Below are 19,770 nucleotides of genomic sequence, written 5' to 3'. Positions count from 1 at the left end.
GCGCGACCCCCCCCCCACCTCCACTCCAAAAACCTCCCGCCAAAGAAGAAGGGGGACCTGGTAAGCCTAGCCATCTGGTATATTAGTTAATATTTGTGGTGTGGTGTTAACAGGTTTAATTGTAGATGTATTATGGTTTTATTGTTACCATTATTATCTTGTTGTTACCCGCCCTGAGCCCGGTGTGGCCGGGGGTTGAGGGCGGGTTAGAAATCTAAATAAATAATTAAACAAACAAGATATTCGGTCATCTAGTACTTCTGTGGGGGAGGCAGCAGAGCTCTGAATCTTGACAGGGTCAGGTTCTCTACTGAGGCAACAGCAAGGATGAGGTCATCAAGTGCTATAACACTCAACAGGTGGAGTCTGACTTTTTCAATGTTCCTTCAGACCCGCTTTGTGCTTTATCCTGATAGCTCAATTGCTGAGCGGACTATACCTCTCCATGGCATTGCCTGTCTCTTTAACTCTTCCCCTACACTCTGATTCCCGAGGACAGCTCTTTCCTAATCCACTTTCAGCTGCCAACTGTTATCCTATTATCTTCTTGGCTGTGGCTCAGTGGTAGAGCATCTGTTTCCTATGTAGAAGGCCCCAGGTTCAATCCCTGGCATTTCCAGTTAAAAGGATCAGGTAGTAGGTCATGAGAAAAACACCTGCCTGAGAATCTGGAGAGGCTCTGCCAGTCAGAGTACACAATATTGACCTCAACAGACCCATGGTCTGACTTAGTAGAGTGGAGCATCATGGGTTCATGAGCTCTTGCGTGAGTAACAGTGCTGGCTAGCTAAGAAAGGGGGGAAATTGCAGCCTATGTCAGCTAGTGATTTATTTATTTGAAACATTTACACCCCACTTTCTACTGCAAGGGGGGCTTGCAGAATGCAATGAGACAATAAATTAAAGCAATCCATCTAAAGAAAACATAGGACAGTAACAGAAGCAGCTGTTATCATACTACTTATCAAATACTGAAGAGGAATTAATGAACTTGGTGGTTAAAAGATAGGAAAGTAAACCTGAAATTATTTTGGTCTGTGGTTGAGTATTCCACAGAACGGGTTTCCACTTCAGGTTAGGTCCTATCCTCAAAGCAACCTGCTTAACCTGTGAAGTTGGAAAACTTGGAGTAGGGATTCTGATTATGACCTCAGTGAATGGGCAGTTTTTAATGTAAACATGTGATGCTACTCTACTAGGAGTCAGACCATTGCTCTGTTTTCTCAAAATTGCTAATTCTGACTTCATTACTCTTCAGAGCCTTAGGCAGAGAAAAGCTTTTTCCAATTCCTGATTCTGAAGATAATAGAGATTGAAAATGAGTTTGTATACTGGTCCCAGTACTGATCCTTGTGGGACCTCGCTGCTCACTTTCCTCCATTATGAGAACTGTCAAATTAGTCCTGCCCTCTGCTGCCTGACATTTAACCAACTTTTGATCTGTAAAAGGATAATTCCAGGACTGCTAAAATTATTCAGCAATAGGGGTGCATTGATAAACCGAAATAAGCTGGTGAATGGGTATTCGGCTTTATTTCTGGGTTTCCTAAAAAAAATTGGGTCCATTATAGTCTATGGAATTTATTTTCAAGGCTTGGGGGGGTTTCAAGGTGTCACCAAATTTGCAGTGTAGCTGCAAGGGATTCTCCTTTGATGGATACCAAAGTTTGGTGAAGTTTGGTACAGGGGGTCCAATTTTATGGGCCCACAAATGGGTCACCCCTGTATTCCAGGCATTTGTGAGAGCCAAGCTGTCCATCGGTTTTCTGGTTCAGAAGGTTAGCATTGCCAAGGACTGGTGGAAAAAGCTGATTGGCAGGCTGGAGCCTCAAAGTCTGGGGGCTCTGTTCATATCTGGGTCGCTTTGCATGATGCCCATGCAAATTAGCTTCCAAACTGAGGGAAACAGCTTAAATGCAAGAAAAAAATAAGGCACAGAACACATTTCTCTTGGTGGCAAATGACATCCTGTGAACAGTCCTCTAAGATAATCATCAAATATCTGATTCCAAGAGATGGGCACGGTGCAGGTGAATGAAGCTACTACTCAGGGCAATCTTCTGTTTGAGAGCAGGTTTACATGGTGGGGGGTAGTGACATTGGAGCCAGCTGAAGGAGATTGCTCATCTGCATGGGTGAGGGAGTCTTCTTCAGAAGCCCAATCAGTAGCTGTTAAAGCTGGTGCTTTTAATTGGAGGGTATATCGCTCTGTATGGGACTGGATGAGCCTTGTATTTTAAATAACCCTTCTGCTATGCAGGTTGGTCTTCTGTTGGGTGTACCTGGAAAGTTGGTTAGACCAAACTGGCTCCCATTAGACAACCCTTATCTCAAAAAGGCCCCAACTATTGGGTCTTAATAAAACCAGTCAAAGATAGAAAAATGGGGGGAGGCACAGAGCTGTGCATCTAAGCAAAGTCAAATAGCCAAAAACTGAAAAAGCCGAATATCGATTTGGCTTTTCAGGAATCCCCTATTTGGCTTTGGGCAGATTCCAAGGTTTTGGTATTTAGCCAAAAATAAACCCCAATATTGCCAAAATGGCTAATTTTGGGTTTAATTTCAGTTCGGGTTTACTGATATGCATGGCCCTATTCAGCAATCTTTGGAGAAGTACATTGTGAAAAGCTTTTTGAATGTCCAGGTATATGATGTCTACCAGATCACCCTTATCCACATGCTTGTTAACCTGCTCAAAGAACTCTAAGAGGCTGGTGAGGCAGGAATTTCTTTTGCAGAAGCCATGTTGATTTTCTTTCATCAAACTTTGTTCCTCAATGTACTTAATAATTCTTTAATAAGAAGTTCTACTAATTTACCTGGAACAGATGTTAGACTAATTGGCTTGCAATTTCCTGGATCCCCCTGGGCCCTTAAAAATATGGTGACAATTTATATTTTTTTCCAGTTATCCAGCGAAGAGGCCAATTTAACAAGGAGTTACATATTCTTGTTAGTAGATCAACAGTTTTGGTGTGTGCCTTCTGGACCTGCAGATTTGCTGGTTTTCAGTTTGTCTAGTAGTCCTAGAACTTCATCTCTTGCCACCTCAATTTCACTCAGCTTTTCAGACATCCTTTACAAAAACATTGGCTCCAGCATGGGTATGGTGTGTGGCCCACACTTTCCATAGTGAAAATGGATGCACACTATGCATTCAATTTCTCTGCCATCCTCCCATCTTCCTTAAACAGTTATTTTATTTCTTTGTCATCCAACTGTCCAACCACCTCCCTGGCTGGTTTCCTGCTCCTGATATGTTTGAAGAAATGGTTTGTCTTAATGTTTTTGGCCATTCGCTCCTCAAATTCTATGATTGCTTGCCTTATTGTCAACTTACATTTCTTCTGCCAGAACTTGTACTCTTTTCTGTTCACTTCAGTCAGGGAGATCATCCACTTTTTAAAATAAGCATTTTTGCCTTTTATAACTTCCTTGACTGGTTAACTGTGCCGGCATCCTTTTAGACCTATTAGTCTAAATGTGCCTGTGGGAATATAGTCCCTTTCCAATCCAAGCCCTCATCTACACTAAAGTAACACACGTGTAAGAAAGCAACATTCTCCCACTAACAATCCGTCTTATTTTTTCCCCTTCCTTTCCTCCAAGGAGTTCAAAGTAGTGTACATATTTCTTCACTCCTCCATTTTATTCTCACACCTATTTGAGTTACAGTAGGTTGAGAGAAAATAGCTGTTAAAAATCACTGAATTAAGTGTGCTGCTGCTTCTACTGACAGTACTAGCTCACTGTCACCTGTTTACTGGCGTGATGAAAAACCAAAGAGAAGACAAGGTGGTCCTGACACCAAGATACGGGGTGATAGACAAAGTGGACATAGCTGGTAACAGCGCCCTTTATGGGGTGGGATGCAATCTCCAAGACAGGATGGTCTCAGCTCAATAGGTAAATCAGATTGTGGACCAAACCCAAAATGAATTTAGAATCCTTTAAAAATTAAGAGTTAGTAGTATACCATGATCCAAATGTACATTTTCGGTATACCTGGTGTGCCAGTCAAATCTCTGGTCACCAACATTATAGCAGATTATTACTCACCATTCACAGTATTTCTCAAACTGTGCAACTTGGCCAATATTTAGATCTAGGGCTTGGGGCTTGGAGAACTTCTGAAATTACAACTGATCTCCAAACTATAGTAGGGTTGCCAGACCCCTACTGAGGATGGGGATCCCCTGTTTTGGGGGCCCTTCCCCTTGTGCCATTCAGCTGGCTGGTGAGGGGACATACTAGCAGCAAATTGAGGCCTAGACCTCTGTCACAGGTGACATGTCAACATCACTTCCAGCACTCACTGAAAGTGACCTCATCACATTGTCGGCGATGTGGGAACACTCTGGTATTTGGGCAAAAACTCTATGGTAAAAACAGCTTCTACCAGAGAGTTTTTGCCCAAATATCAGAGCATCCCCACATCGCCAGCAAAATGATGACATCACTTCAGGAAACACTGGAAGTGAGGTCGATGCATCGCTGGCAATAGAGGCCTTGGTCTCAGTTTGCTGCCAATAAGCTTCCCCTCACCCTCCGCCGGTTGCTAGGGGGCACCTGGCAACCCTAGACTAGGAAATCAGTTCTCCTGGAGAAAATGGTTGATTTGGAGGGTAGACTCTATGGCATTATACCCCACTGTGGTTTCTCCCCTCCCCAAACCCTAACATCCTCAGGCTCCACCCACAATTCTCCAGGAATTTCTCAACCAAAGAGTTTGCAAGCCTATTTAAATGCAAGCCTGTGTTCAGAACAGTCCTGTGTAGGGTTGCCAGGTCCCTCTTCGCCACAGGTGGGAGGTTTTCGGGGCGGAACCTGAGGAGGGGGGTTTGGGGAGGGGAGGGACTTCAATGCCATAGAGTCCAATTGCTAAAGCTGCCATTTTCTCCAGCTGAACTGATCTCTATCAGCTGGAGATCAGTTGTAACAGCAGGAGATCTTCCGCTATTACCTGGAGGTTGGCAACCCTAGTCATGTGGTATGGCTTTGACTAGACTGTTCCATATCATATTGCAGCTGTCTGGTGTCATGTCCCTGAACAGTAAGTTTCCTACATAAACAACACTAGCATTTCAGAGAACCCTTTGTCTTGTATGCACAATTTGTGTGCATTATAGGGTTTTATTTTTACATGGGGTCATAAACTCCCTTCCTTACTAGTGTCCTCATCCCACATTGCTGTTGTCCTCACAGGTCCTGTGATCCCACACATAGCCTTTGTGCTGGTCAAAGGGGACCCATTCCTCCCACTGGCATCAGCGGAAAAGCTGGTAAGATCCAGTTCTCAGTCATCCATGAGCAATCTGAAAGAGTGACTGAGAAAATCTATACCACATGGCTATTCAGTGTGTTAGGGCTCTAGAATGTCTGCCCCTGTTTGAATAGTTTTTTATTTGTGCTTCTCCCTATGATATAATATGTAAGGAGGCCTTTTAAAGGCTTTGACTACATACTAAACGGGAGCAGCATTTACACCATTGAAAATGCATATTGTAAGCTCCTTGAATAATTATAAGTAAACCTCCAGCTTTCTGTGTGAAATGGAATTTTTGATCACATATTTTGCCTCTAAGAACCATTTAAAATCAGCAAACATTGCATTTGCTCTCTTATAAGCTATTGCAAAAGGGGAGGTGAGCTGGGGCATGAAGTCGTATGTTGAGCAGAAGATTCAGCAATTACTATTATAATACGCTAATTTGACTTATTACAAAAAAAATAATACAACGATGAGATTAATTTTTGGATATTGCCTGTCCACATTTTGTCTTCCTGTATTATCAATGTGAATTATCAGTGTTATATTTTTCCCCTTCAGCCAGAGAGAGCCTCAAAAACTGAATTGAATAACAGAATTCTATTAGCATGAATATTAGGATTTTTTCCAGTTGGGTGCATTTGAAGAATAGTATCCATTGCATTTCGGAGTCATTTGGATTTCTTTCTAAATAACCTAGGTGATATTAATGAGTAATGCTTCTCTGTGCCTGAATGGTTTCTTTAGGCTACGGAACCAAGCTGGAAGCTGTGTTATCAAAAAAAGATTTCTTAGGGTAGCTTTGTGTAACCTTATCCAACTAACTCCCCAGGATTTATTTATGAAAGATGTGGATGGATATGTTTATGCATGGATTTGTAGCCAAAGTACAATTTATGAGATGCTACCCTTTATCCTGGTACTGTATGCAAATAGCTGTTTGTCTCTAATGGCCACAGTTCAATTAAATTCTACTTCACTCTAGAGGATCAGTTTTCAGGGTAACATTAAATAAAATAGCATCTGCTAGCCCCTAACTTTTGGTTCCACCTTGGGAATCCCTTCACAGCAATGCCCTTTTCTGGCAAAATGGTAATATCAATGAATTAGAGTTCACTCCAAAGATTCTGAACTTCCTTTTACATCTCCAGAACATCAAGGTGGAGGAATATGAAGCAGAGTATGTTATCAACATTCTGTAAAGGCCTAGTGGTTCCATCAAAATACATCAAGTGGATCCTAAGAACATAAGAAAAACCATGCTGAATCAGACCAAGGCCCATCAAGTCTAGCAGCCTGTTCACACAGTGGCCAACCAGGTGCCTCTAGGAAGCCCACAAACAAGACGACTTCAGCAGCATCCTGCCTGTGTTCCACAGCACCTAATATAATGGGAATGCTCCTCTGATAATGTAGAGAATAGTTATGTGTCATAACTAGTATCCATTTTTACTGGTAGCCGTGGATAGCCCTCTTCTCCACGAACATGTCAACTCCCCTCTTAAAGCCCTCCAAGCTGGCAACCATAACCACATCCTGGAGCAGTAGGGTTGCCAACCTCCAAGTGGTGGCTGGAGATCTCCCGCTATTACAACTGATCTCCAGCTGATAGAGATCAGTTCTCCTGGAGAAAATGGCCGCTTTGGCCATTGTACTCTATGGCATTGAAGTCCTTCGCCTCACCAAACCCCACCCGCCTCAGGCTCTGCACCAAAAATCTCCAGGTATTTTCAAACCCGGAGCTGGCAACCCTATGGGGAAGGGAGTTCCACAATTTAACCTGGTAGCTGTTTGGGCTGGAGACTGGAGGGACGCTAACCAGAAAATGTGGAGCGAATTCTTTGTCGCAGTGGTTAACTGGCGAGATTTGCATGTAACAAGGAGTCTCTGGTTAGCTGAAAGCCAAGCTGATAAATCTTCTGAGTAATTTGGCGGGATAGGAGGAACCCCAATGTCATGCCAAGCATGGCACAAGAAAAGCCAAAAGCCTTTCAATGGAGCAGGAGACACAATTGGAAGAGACGACTGTTTCTTCCTGGCAGGATAAGAATATGAAGCATCTGCTTATCTAGAGCTTTTGAGGAGCTGCCGCCGGTGCGGCAGAGCTTACCTTAGAGTGATAAAATGGTGTCCTTCCGAGACTTTGGGACATTGCCTTTCACCCCTCCCCCATCCCAGCAGTTATGCACAATTTCATTTTTTGTTTCACAGCACATTGCCAGTACGCTGAGAATAAACATTTTGTGTGTTTCCCAGCCCCTTTTTTGTTTTTGTAGGGGTTTTTCTTCGTCAGTAGGTCTATGGGGGGAAAGGATGCAACACTGAAATAAAACAGGACACCAGTTGGTGTAACTGTGACCAAGCGATGTTAACTCTGCTTAACCATGAGGCGCCAATTAAATGTAGTACGGCCGTGGCTGTTCCCACCGTGAATCTCTCTTCTCTTAGGGCAGATTATGTTAAAGTGTATGCATTAAAGATGACAGTTTAATCAAAACTAGCCTCATATAAAACTTGCTCCTAATCACAGCTTTGGGGCAATAACAGTATGAACTAGCTCTTTTATTAAGATGGAAGGAAGGTTAATTCTCTGTTAATTCTAATTGATTTTGCATTAGCAAATGTCCATGACCATTGGGGTCAGAGGTATTTTTACATTTGGAAACACTGGGTTACTTTTTAGTGCCAAGACTGTTGGGGGTATGAATTTTAAAACAGATATTGTAGAAACCTGGTCCCACCACAGCTGTCGACCATAAACCCTTTTTCTTAGGAGGCGCTGAGATGTTTCCATTCTGTCAGCATGAATGCTCAGAAGGATGAGTGAAACTCAAAGCCAATTCTAACATTGTCCCAATTGCATGGGAGCCAGTTCACTGTGGCTCCCGCCCACTTAATTCACGTCATTCTCTCTGTGTGTAAAGTGCCATCAAGTTGCAGCTGACTTATGGTGACCCCATAGGATTTTCAAGGCAAGAGACTATCACAGGAGAGTCAGCATGGTGTAGTTAAGAGCAGCAGACTCTAATCTGGAGAGTGGGTTTGATTCCCCACCCTTTCACATGAGCAGTGGACTCTAGTCCGGTGAGCTGGATTGGTTTCCGCACTCCTCCACATGAAGCCTGCTGGGTGGGGTTGCCAACCTCCAGGTACTAGCAGGAGATCTCCTGCTATTACGACTGATCTCCCGCCGATAGAGATCAGTTCACCTGGAGAAAATGGCCATTTTGGCAATTGGACTCTATGGCATTGAAGTCCCTCCCCTCCCCAAACCCCACCCTCCTGGTGGTGAAGAGGGACTTGGCAACTCTACTGCTGGGTGACCCTGGGCCAGTCACAGTTCTCTCTGAACTCTCTCAGCCCCACCTACCTCACAAGGTGTCTGTTGTGGGGTGGGGAGGGAAGGTGATTGTAAGCCACTTTGAGATGCCATTTGGTATAGAAAAGCAGGGTATAAAAACCAACTCTTCATCATCCCTTTCTAGTTTGTCATCGGCATAGTGACCCTGGAATTCCTAGGTGGTCTCTCATCCAAATATTAACCATGGCTAACCCTACCTAGCTTCTGAGATCTGATGAGATCAAGCTAGCCTAGGCCATCCAGGTCAGGGGGAAGCCATTCTACCCAGCATAAAATATGAGACAGTAGGATTCTGAATTGCACTTGGACCCTTTTCAAGAGAGTTGTGGTGGAGGAAGTTATTCTAGACCTCACACATGAAAGAGGCTAAGTCAACATTGAGAAACTGTACTATATTTTTTTAAAAGATATTTTATTAACATTTTCAAAAGAAAAGATAACAAACAAACATATACATACACTTCCATTCATACATTTTGCCCTTACTTCAGGAATCAGTTTACATAAACATTGTTCTATTGTTATGATGTTTACTTAAACATTATTGAACTTGTCTACGTTTATGCTCTAAATTTATCTTTATCTATAACTTGTTTAAAATATACAACTATTATTTTCTATATATTTTTATTCTTCACTTTCCAGTTAGCATATTCAAAATAGCATACCCATTTCTTCTGTGAGTCATCAATCATTCTTTCTTTCAGGATGTTGGTTAGTCTGGCCATCACCGCAAATTCTTCCATTTTTTGTTGCCACTTTTCTAAGTCCGGAACAGTCTCTTGTTTCCATGATGCTATGCTTGCCGCAGTCGTCAGATATCCAAAAAGTTCTCTATGATTGTTTTCCAAATTCTCTGGTTCTATCTCCAGTAACATAATTTCCGGATTCATTGGAAATTTGATCTTAAGAATCTTTTGCATTTCTTGATGGATCAGTATCCAATACTTTCTCACCTTTTTACAAGTCCACCACAAATGAAAGTAGGTTCCGTCTTTATCTTTGCATTTCCAGCAGCGGCAATCATATGCTTTGTCTGTCTTTTTAATATCCATTGGTGTGATATACCATCTGAAGAATTGTTTGTAGAGAAACTGTTTAAACGCTTGACATGGTAAGCTTCTTTTCCTTGTAAGGTAGCAACACTGATTGTGAAGATGAACCCCAGACCCAGGAGTAATTTCAGTACTTTGTGTCTGCCTGACATCCCATTTATTGGGCCATTGACTTCAGTGGAGGGATTTGTTATTATTGTCTTGCTGAATGACCTGGAATTTCAACCACTGATTGCCAGTATCATGCCTGTGGGTGCCATGGTGTCTGTCCAAGGTCACTAGTGTCCAGCTGGGGCCTGGAGTTCTCCCATAATTACAGCTGATCTCCATTTCCCCTCTGCTCTAATCCATTTCCTCTCTGCTCTAATCAAGATGATTACAGTGTGCATCATACCTTTGTATCCTTTACAAGTATTCTTTGCAACACCCCCCCCCCACCTTCTGACTGAGATAAAAGAACTGGGAGATCTCCATTCCTTCTCATGTCTGACAAAGGATGCTTTGACTCTTGAAAGCTTAAAAGCTTTCTCTAAGGAGATACGGAACTCGAATATAACTGTTTTACTGTAGATAAGGTTGCCAGCTCCCTCTTCCCCACTGGTGGGAGGTTTTTGGGGTGCAGCCTAAGGAGGGCAGGGGTTGGGTAGGGAAGGGACTTCAATGCCATAGAGTCCAATTGCCAAAGTGGCCATTTTCTCCAGGGGAACTGATCTCTATCGGCTGGAGATCAGTTGTAACAGCAGGAGATATCCAGTTAGTACCTGGAGGTTGGCAACCGTAACTGTAGACCAACAGGAGTACCCTCTGAAGCTGATCTCCAGACTATAGAATAAAATGTTTTTCATTACTGGAAACAAACAGAACCTAGGATCTAAATCATATTTTCTTCTCCTATCAGTGTTACCCTTTCTGTTCATTTCAATTTTGACTGTATTGACTCACATGCTGTAATCTGCCTTGAGTCTCAGTGAGAAAGGCAGACTACAAATAATGTAAATAAAATAATATAAACTGTAGGGATCTGAGAGGTGCCTATGTTCTTGAAGCCTCTGGGTATGGAAGTCCAGTTAAGCAAATGAGATAGACTACATTGTTGTAAATCAGTCCTTGTTACATAGCAAGAGGTATGGCTAATGTTATTAGTAGGGTTGCCAGGTCCCTCTTCGCTATCAGCAAGAGGGTTTTTTGGGTGGAGCCTGAGGAGGGCAGGGTTTGGGGAGGAACTTCAATGTCATAGAGTCCTATTGCCAAAGCAGCCATTTTCTCCAGGTGAACTGAATCTCTATTGGCTGGAGAGCAGCTGTAATAGCTAGTACCTGGAGGTTCTAGAAAAAGAAAGTACAACTCAATATATTCAAACGATGTATTCAATTTACCACTATCAAACTAAGTGCACAGAAAACAACAAAGTGATTGCATACAAAATTGGGAAAGGTCGCTCCATAATTGTTGGTAGCAAGAGCGAAGACCGGATAGAAGAGAGGAGACTGGATAGAAGAGAGGAAACACTATTCCGGATACTTGTAGCACTTTCACCAAAGCATAGCTTCGTCAGCCTCAAAATCAAGAGGATAAAACCCCTTATGACAAATTTGGGAGGTTTATAATCTCTTTAAATATATTCTCAGCAGCCCATTCTTAGTGGGAGCTAAAAATTAAAAAACTGAAAAAAATTGAAAAACCAAAAAATTGGAAGAATTGTCTTACAGTGGTTCTTGTAGGTTATCCGGGCTGTGTAACCGTGGTCTTGGAATTTTCTTTCCTGACGTTTCGCCAGCAACTGTGGCAGGCATCTTCAGAGTAGTAACACTGAAGGACAGTGTCTCTCAGTGTCAAGGGTGTAGGAAGAGTAATATATAGTCAGAAAGGGGTTGGGTTTGAGTTTATTGTCCTGCAAAAGTAATGTGCTAATCATTGTCCTGTAAGTATCAAGATAATGTGCTAATGAGGGTATGGTATGTTAATATGGAACCATTGTATCCTGAAGTGATCTGTTAATGTGTGTAATCTAAAGCTAATCTGCATGGCTATTGTTGAATGTTGTCTTTGTTAGTCTGGAGGTTTTTCAGAACAGGAAGCCAAGCCGTATTCATTCTTAAACTCTCCTCTTTTCTGTTAAAGTTGTGCTGATGTTTATGAATTTCAATGGCTTCTCTGTGCAATCTGACAAAATAGTTGGTAGAATTGTCCAGTCTTTCAGTGTCTTGGAATAAGACCCTGTGTCCTGTTTGTGTCAGTCCATGTTCAGCCACTGCTGATTTCTCAGGTTGGCCAAGTCTGCAGTATCTTTCATGTTCTTTTATCTTTGTTTGTATGCTGCGTTTTGTGGTCCCGATGTAAACTTCTCCACAGTTTACAGAATCAATTTATATATTGCTCATCAATATGGGTGACTTTAAAGAGATTATAAACCTCCCAAATTTGTCATAAGGGGTTTTATCCTCTTGATTTTGAGGCTGACGAAGCTATGCTTTGGTGAAAGCGCTACAAGTATCCAGAATAGCGTTTCCTCTCTTCTATCCGGTCTCCTCTCTTCTATCCGGTCTTCGCTCTTGCTACCAACAATTTGGAGCGACCTTTCCCAATTTGGATGTGAAGATTTCTATCGCTTTATACTTGGACAGTTACATTGTTTTTTGGAGACAGCTATTATGCTTATAATATAAGTGTCGTTGCTTATTGAAATATTGGTCTAGTTTTTTGTATGTATTTTGTACATTTTGTATGCAATCACTTCGTTGTTGCCTGTGCACTTAGTTTGATAGTGGTAAATTGAATACATTGTTTGAATATATTGAGTTGTACTGTTTCTTTTTCTAGTACCTATAGTTAACAGTATAGTGAGTCTTTCTATACAGTACCTGGAGGTTGGCAATCCTAGTTATTAGGTACGGTGTTTATGACATAACTATCCAAATTTCAGACACTAGCTATTTTTAATGCCACTCTGATGAGAAGTACAGCCTAGGATAGATATTGCAGAGATTAATATAAATTGTGTACACTTCCTAAGATGTATGGAAGCATGTCATGCTATATAAAGTTTTGCAGAAAGTTTTTGTGTATGTGTGAGTGTTTTGTGTGTGTGCGCGCAATGACTTTTTCTATTTAGTGTGATTGGATTATATGTGGAGGGATGGAAATGTAGACAAGAATGGTGTTATACCTGTGGCTGGTATAACAAGATGGTGTTATACCTGTGGCTGGTATAACACCATGGCACTTTGAAAAGGAATGCATGAATGAAAATCCAGATGAGATCTGCTGATGCCTATTGCTTCTGAAAAACAAATATAGGAAATGCCTCAAAACAATCATAGGGATATTTATTTTTGAAGAAACTGGAAGAAGATCTGCAGGGAATATGCATGCCTCACTGGGAAAAAAGGTGGTAAACAAGATAAGAGAATATTAATGTCACTCCTTGATTTTAATGAGAATTGAGATGTTTTTGGTGCATTGTATGCCTTGTTTGCACACTCCATTGACTTTCAGATATGCTCCACTGGAATAACAAGGCTGCAGAGCATCCATGTTTGGAAGCTTACACTCTAAAACCCAAAGCTGTTTCAATTTCACAATGTTCTTCTTCAATCCCTCTAACACCTTCGCAGGGATATCATTCTCTCTCTCTCCCTCCCCCCCCCCCTTGTCTTTTGGTTGCATACCTTCTCATGGATTTGTTAGAATCACAACTCAGTCCTAAGCTTTAGATGCTTGCACATCACCAATTCTGGTGTGACACTGGTATAGATGTGCTCTCTCAACACAGAAAATAAATGGCCCCAAAGACCCAACTGAGAGCACAGAAATGGCACTAGAGTCCAAAGGAACATGAGCTGCATTCCACCAATGCTGCTATAGCAATGTTCTATGGAATGCATGTTGATGTTGACATACCTTCCTGGTGTAATCTTGCCCCCAAGTCATACAGAGAATACAACAAGGGAAGGAAGGAAGGAAACACTGAACTCTCTGCAGCAGGAAGGCCCAGTAGGAGCAATGTAACTATCCCAGCATGGTGTAGTGGTTAAGAATGGTGGACTTTAATCTGGAGAACCCGGTTTGATTCCCCACTCCTCCACATGACTGGCAGACTCTAATCTGGTGAACCAGGTTGGTTTCCCCACTCTTCCACATGAAGCCAGCTGGGGGACCATGGGCCAATCACAGTTCTCTAAACTCTCTCAGCCCCTGAAGGAGCACCTGTAGTTTTAAGAAACAGATGCCATCAGTGGCTGTTGCTTTTTTTCTTTTTTTCCATCAAGTCACAGCTGACTTATGGCGACTAGGGTCGTTAATTTTTTTTTGGTAAATTTCAGGTTCGGGTTTATTGGGCCTGATTTTTTTTCAGTAAACCCAAAATAAGCTGAATACCCATACCAGTAAATATGGGTATTCGGCTTATTTGGGGGTTTACCCCCCCCCCAAAAAAAATCAGGCCCGTTATAGTCTATGAAATTTTTTTCCATGCAACTAGCCCCATGCAACTGGCCCCAACCTAGTGGCTTGCACTGCACAACTTAGCCATAGTTTTCCTGGGTAGAGGCTGTCAAGGGGAGGAAGGGGGGAAAGGTGAAGACAGGAGTATGGATAAAGATAGGTTGGCTGGTAGGTGGGAAGGAGAGAAGGAAGCAGGAAAAGGGGGCATGGTATGAGGGCTTTCAGAGAAGGGAAAGAGGAAATAGTGGGGGAAGAAGAAATGACCCCCTCCCACAAGTCCTTGCAGGTCCCCTGCTTGTATATATATATAAGTATGTAAGTGCTGTCAAGTCACCACCACTGACTTATGGCAAACCTAGCAAAGGGCTTTCAAGGCAAGTGAGAAGCAGAAGTGGTTTGCTATTGCCTTCATCTGCAGAATCTTCTGTGATGGTCACCCATCCACCCATCCACATCCCAACCCTGGTTAGCTTGCAAGATCTGATGAGATCAGGCTATACCATGCCACCTTCCCTCCTACCCTGCTTCCATATATCCACCCCTAAAAGTGAACCTCTGGGTTGAAACAGAAGAGATCCTATAACCCTACATATACCGTAAAACTTCTAAAGAAATGTAACTTCTTATGTACCATTGATTTGTACTTCTTCAACAGAATGGGAAGAACATGTCCTGGCGTAACCTGGCATGCTTTTATTGCCGTCAGAAAATGGAACAAGAAATGGGGCAATGAGTGAAATACTCTTGTGGGCAACCTTCATTAATCACTATTCAGACTTACTGTACAATAACAGCATTATCTCTCTTCGCTTCCCACAGATTTGTTACCAACCCGTGCTCCTCAGAATACCCCCCCATGATACATGATTTTCTTTACGTATAAGAACGAGCTCCTGTGTTTTTTTAGACGCTCTCAAACACTGTACTGTACTTTTCTTAAGTAACCTCGAATTAGTGTTCCCACATAGTTTTTAAATGGAAATTTATTTGTCCTGAAATCTTGTAAAATGTTAAGAGTTGTGCTTGATTAATAACTGGGAATAGAGCAAAAGAGCGGCTGCAACCCCAGCTTGGAAGATTGTAGTGAAATTCAGTTCCTTTATGTAATCGTTACCAATGTACATCGGTCACTACAATTGGTGTGAGTGAATTTCCCTTGTTATGTTCCTTAATTGCTCTACAATTTCTCTCTTCATTGCCTCCGCTCTTCTTCAGTTCCAATGGAATTAAGAGAATTTCTCAATTCATTCCCAAATTGGATGATTGGAATTCACGCCTCCAGCTCCTTCAGTTACTTTAGATCTATTCTCCCTTTTATGTTACTGATGCACACATATGCACTGATTGAACACTGCTAAAAGGTAACCTTGATGTGATCATGCATTTGGATGCATCAAGATTTCCTTCATGCAATATTTTTCTGATCCATGGGTTTACCTTGGTAAAACCCTACCACAGTTTTGATACAACTGTATGTAGAATGACATCAAGATTACTCGGCACAGCATTGCTCGAAACCTACCAAAGATGGGACAAGATAATTTGGCATCTGATGAACAAAATCCACATGGTGGTAATAAATCAATGTTGAACTCAAGAACCGGCATTAACAGAAGATATACTGAACTTCTGAAGGGCCATTAATTAATATCTCAAAATTTGTTGCCTGAGCTAGGCTGCTTTACCCTTCCGGTAACACTGGCCTTGTAGCATACTGTACAATAGATGTAACTACATGACATGCCAATAAGCTTTAACACCCGAGTGGTGAAGAGAATCTTTTCACATTATTATGCCACACCTCACTGCATGTGTTTGGGGATCATCCACCCCTTTAGTTGGCCTGTTTACCCAGCCACCAGTGGAGGGATGGTGGGCATGCCTTTTAATTGGTATAGAATTGCCCACCATTAACAGGTCCCTGGCAACCCTACTCAGATTCATGGTAGAGAGGGCTTGGAAGTCCTAATCAAAAACTTTATCAGCTACACTACTGTAGCTCTTATTACCATGGCGAAGATCCCTCCTCAGGCCTGTCTACCACTGTAATGCCGAATTTCTTGAGGTTATGACCCTTCTCTGATTTCAGCTTCATAGCAGGCCCTACAGAATACATGAAGCTGCCTTATACTGAATCAGACCTTTGTCCATCAAAGTCAGTATTGTCTACTCATACCGGCAGCGGCTCTCCAGGGTCACAGTCAGAGGTCTTTCACATCACCTATTTGCCTGGTCCCTTTAACTGGAGATGCTAGGGATTGAACCTGGGACCTTCTGCATGCCAAGCAGATGCTATACAAACTGAGCCACAGCCCCTGGGCGAGAATTGTGTTGGAAAAAAACTGAGCACAAACTGAGTAAGCATTGTGTTGGAAACAAATGGAAGATGCTGCCAAATTGGCAAGGGCAGCCCCAGCTGGGCATAGTGGAATGAAGAGGGCCTTGAAACATTGGCCAACAACTCCTGTGAAGACTCCCCCCTCCCCTGCCCCAGTTCCTCACCTTGCTGGCCTTTTTTAAAAAACTTTGCTTCTTTGTTCCTGAGAATTATTGGCCTGGCATATCCCTAGTCCGTCTGTGTCTCCATCCTGCTCATCTATTTCACATTTCATTCACATTTCCCTACGCACAGTCTCTTTCTCTTAGCATTACCTTTGACCAGCATTGCTACCCTTATCCATTACAAATATTGTGGTTCTTCCTACTGCTTTACAAATGTGCTGTTCATCGACATCTGCCCCTGATGTGCCACAGATCATAAAGAAATGAAAACCACCACAACTCCTGTGCAGCTGCAAAACTGTTCAGGAGCGCTGTTTCAGTTGGGGGGCAGCGGGGTGTGGCGATCCAAGGCTCTGTTCATGTGTGTTCATGGCTGTCAAAAGAGTATGTTTGCCTGATGAGCATGTTCAGTGCAAAGTTCTCAGCATCCCTAAACAAGGATGCTACTTGGTCACTAGACATCTGTACTCACCCACAGTTGCTAATAGTTGCAAGGGGGCTAGGAACACTGTCTAATTGTAACATCTGCTGCTATAAGTGGAACAAAGCACAAGATCAGACTCTCATTACAAGTTTCATTTTTTACTTCATTCTCTAAGTATGAAAGGAATTAATTTCTCCTATAATTTTTATAGATTTCCATTATGTAACAATCTGCTTCAGCTGACTCCCTGTATCCTTTTGTCTTGCAGCTTCTTTCTCTCCTAAGCACCTTCTTGCTCCTCAGAATAAAAAATTGCCCACTTCCTCTCCACCACTGTGGTTGAACCCTGAAAGATGATAGTAATTTGATGATCTACTGATCAAAAAAGTATGACAGCATGGCATGATTCTATGATTAACAACCCCAAGCCACTTTGGTATATTCCCATCCAGTATTCTCTGAGCCACCAGCAAGCTACAGGGTAAAGGAGGGTCATAACCCTATTTTGCAAATGGGACCAGACAGCAGGAATTTCAACAGGTTTTGAGGTTCATTCCCAACCTAACTTGCACCCAGTTGGGCAATTTGCTGCAGCACAAAGAAATAACATGTGACTTACCAAACTGACATTGCAATCCAAGCAGAGTTTACACCCTTCTAATTTTATTGACTTCAACTGACATAAAATGGTATAACTCTTCTTCGGACTGTCCTGCCAGTGCAGTCCATTAGCCATGTTTATTAGCTTATCAAGATCCTTGACAATCCACTGTTTCTAGCAATTCCAGGCATGCACAAAAAAAAGGAGATTTATTGATATTCTGGAGGGCCATCGTACCTAGCTGATGAACTGTAATGGCCTTTTGGGGTTGCAGGCTATACAAGTCTAGCCTTGAAGTACCCAGATGTATATAAAAGGATAAAGAGGATCAAGCTGTTTAGCTCTTTATGATACTGTACTAGACTTTGACCTGTATATATTTTCTTTCCATACGCTTTAAAATGAATACAGTTCACAACACTGCCAAACTGATTGTAATGATCCTTCTCCACATTCTCATCATACCTTGTAATTATACTTGAATATTTAGTAACAAATCTGATAGAAAAATAGTGCAGGTTATTGTAAATGTACTGGGATACTTAGCAGATAGCAAACCTGAACAGAACAGAAAGTGCAGGTCATCAGCTGATTTCCGTTAATTTCCCCAAGCTAGCAAGCTATTCACGTTAACTTGGCACACTCTCTACTGTCTCCTTAGTAGAGTTATCCAGCAAGCGACAGAAGGCACTTTCCTTCTGATCTACACCCCAATCTTTTTCCAAATGTGCTCTGGGAGTTCATGAATAATATGAATTATCTCTCCCTGGCTGTGCGTCAGATATTAAGGCCTGTGAAGTTTCCCTTTGATATCTTCTTTATAGTCTGGAGTCAGGGTTGTAGCTGAGATGCATGTAATGCCATCTAAACAAAGACACAAACCATGCGGCTGGAGGCTGATCAAGAAGGCATTGTAATCAGAGACACTATTAGTAAGAGTTCAACAGAGAATTTGGTTGATCTGACAATCAGTAAGCCAGCACATGTAATTTGGGGGCATCCTTTTGATAGCGTTAGGATGCTGCTTTCTGATATACTACACATGTAGCAAACAGGGACGTTTTCCAGGATGCATGTTACACAAATATGATTGACAGCCCATTCCTGAGCTGGCAGCGTACGGTGGAGAAGAGGTGCAGCAATACCTCTTCCTAAGCCATTTCGCGTACGCCTTTAAAACAAAACAAAAAATTTTGCGGCTTTTTTTCTGTGTGTTTAACTGGGGCCTTTCACCACATAGGGAACAGCAAGGCTGCGCCTGCTAAAAAGCAGGCAGTCAACTAGCAAAAGAGGCCTGAGGATACAAGCTGAGAGCATGGCCAGTAGATGGAAAGACTCCTTTACACTTTGATCTCCTTGGAAGAGGGTGGGGACACAGATGTAGCTAAACATTAAAGGTACTAGCTCGAGATCTCCTGCTATTACAACTGATCTCCAGCTGATAGAGATCAGTTCAACTGGAGAAAATGGCTGCTTTGGCAATTGGACTCTATGGCATTGAGGTCCCTCCCCTCCCCAAACCCCGCCCTCCTCAGGCTCCCCCCAAAAAAAACTTCCCGCTGGTGGCGAAGAGGGGCCTAACAACCCTACTACTTTGGGTTGGGAAATTTGTAGAGATTTGGGGGGTGAAGTTTGTCTCATTATCTAGTAAAATAAGTTGTCCTTGTGGGGGGAGGGGACACCTGGTGTGAAATCTTTCTTTTCTGTCAGTGGGAATGGTCAGATCAAAAACACCTTTGTTGTCCTTTCCTCCAAAGCCTCAACTTGATGTGAAATCCTGATGACAATTGGTTCATAATTAGGACATCTGATTAATATATGCAAACTGTTCCTATGGAAACTGGCTTCCCATAGAGTTCTGGCTGTGAATATTAAGGAAGGTAACAGATATCAAGGAAGGTAAGGGGAAAAAAAGCAGAACACCTCATAGAATTCTGTGAAGACAACAATCTGTTCATTGCAAACACATGTTTCAGGCAACCAAACAGACGATTGTATACATGGACATCACCAGACGGCCAGTATAGAAATCAAATAGATTATATAATTGGAAGCAGAAGATGGAGAAGCTCTATTCTCTTGGCCAAAACAAGACCAGGAGACGACTGCGGTACA

General features: G+C 42.3%; 1 non-coding gene across 1 annotated transcript; it reads left to right on the top strand.

Moving 5' to 3' along the window:
- Positions 1-547: 547 nt before the first annotated feature.
- TRNAR-CCU (transfer RNA arginine (anticodon CCU)) lies at positions 548-625 on the top strand. Its single transcript has one exon. It is a non-coding gene; the product is annotated as a tRNA-Arg (tRNA).
- The last annotated feature ends 19,145 nt before the right edge of the window (positions 626-19,770 follow it).

The sequence above is a fragment of the Euleptes europaea genome, chromosome 8, assembly GCF_029931775.1.
Source record: "Euleptes europaea isolate rEulEur1 chromosome 8, rEulEur1.hap1, whole genome shotgun sequence".
NCBI lineage: Eukaryota > Metazoa > Chordata > Lepidosauria > Squamata > Sphaerodactylidae > Euleptes > Euleptes europaea.
The sequence above is the reverse complement of the archived record's forward strand: the minus strand, read 5'-3'. Positions and strand labels throughout refer to the sequence as shown.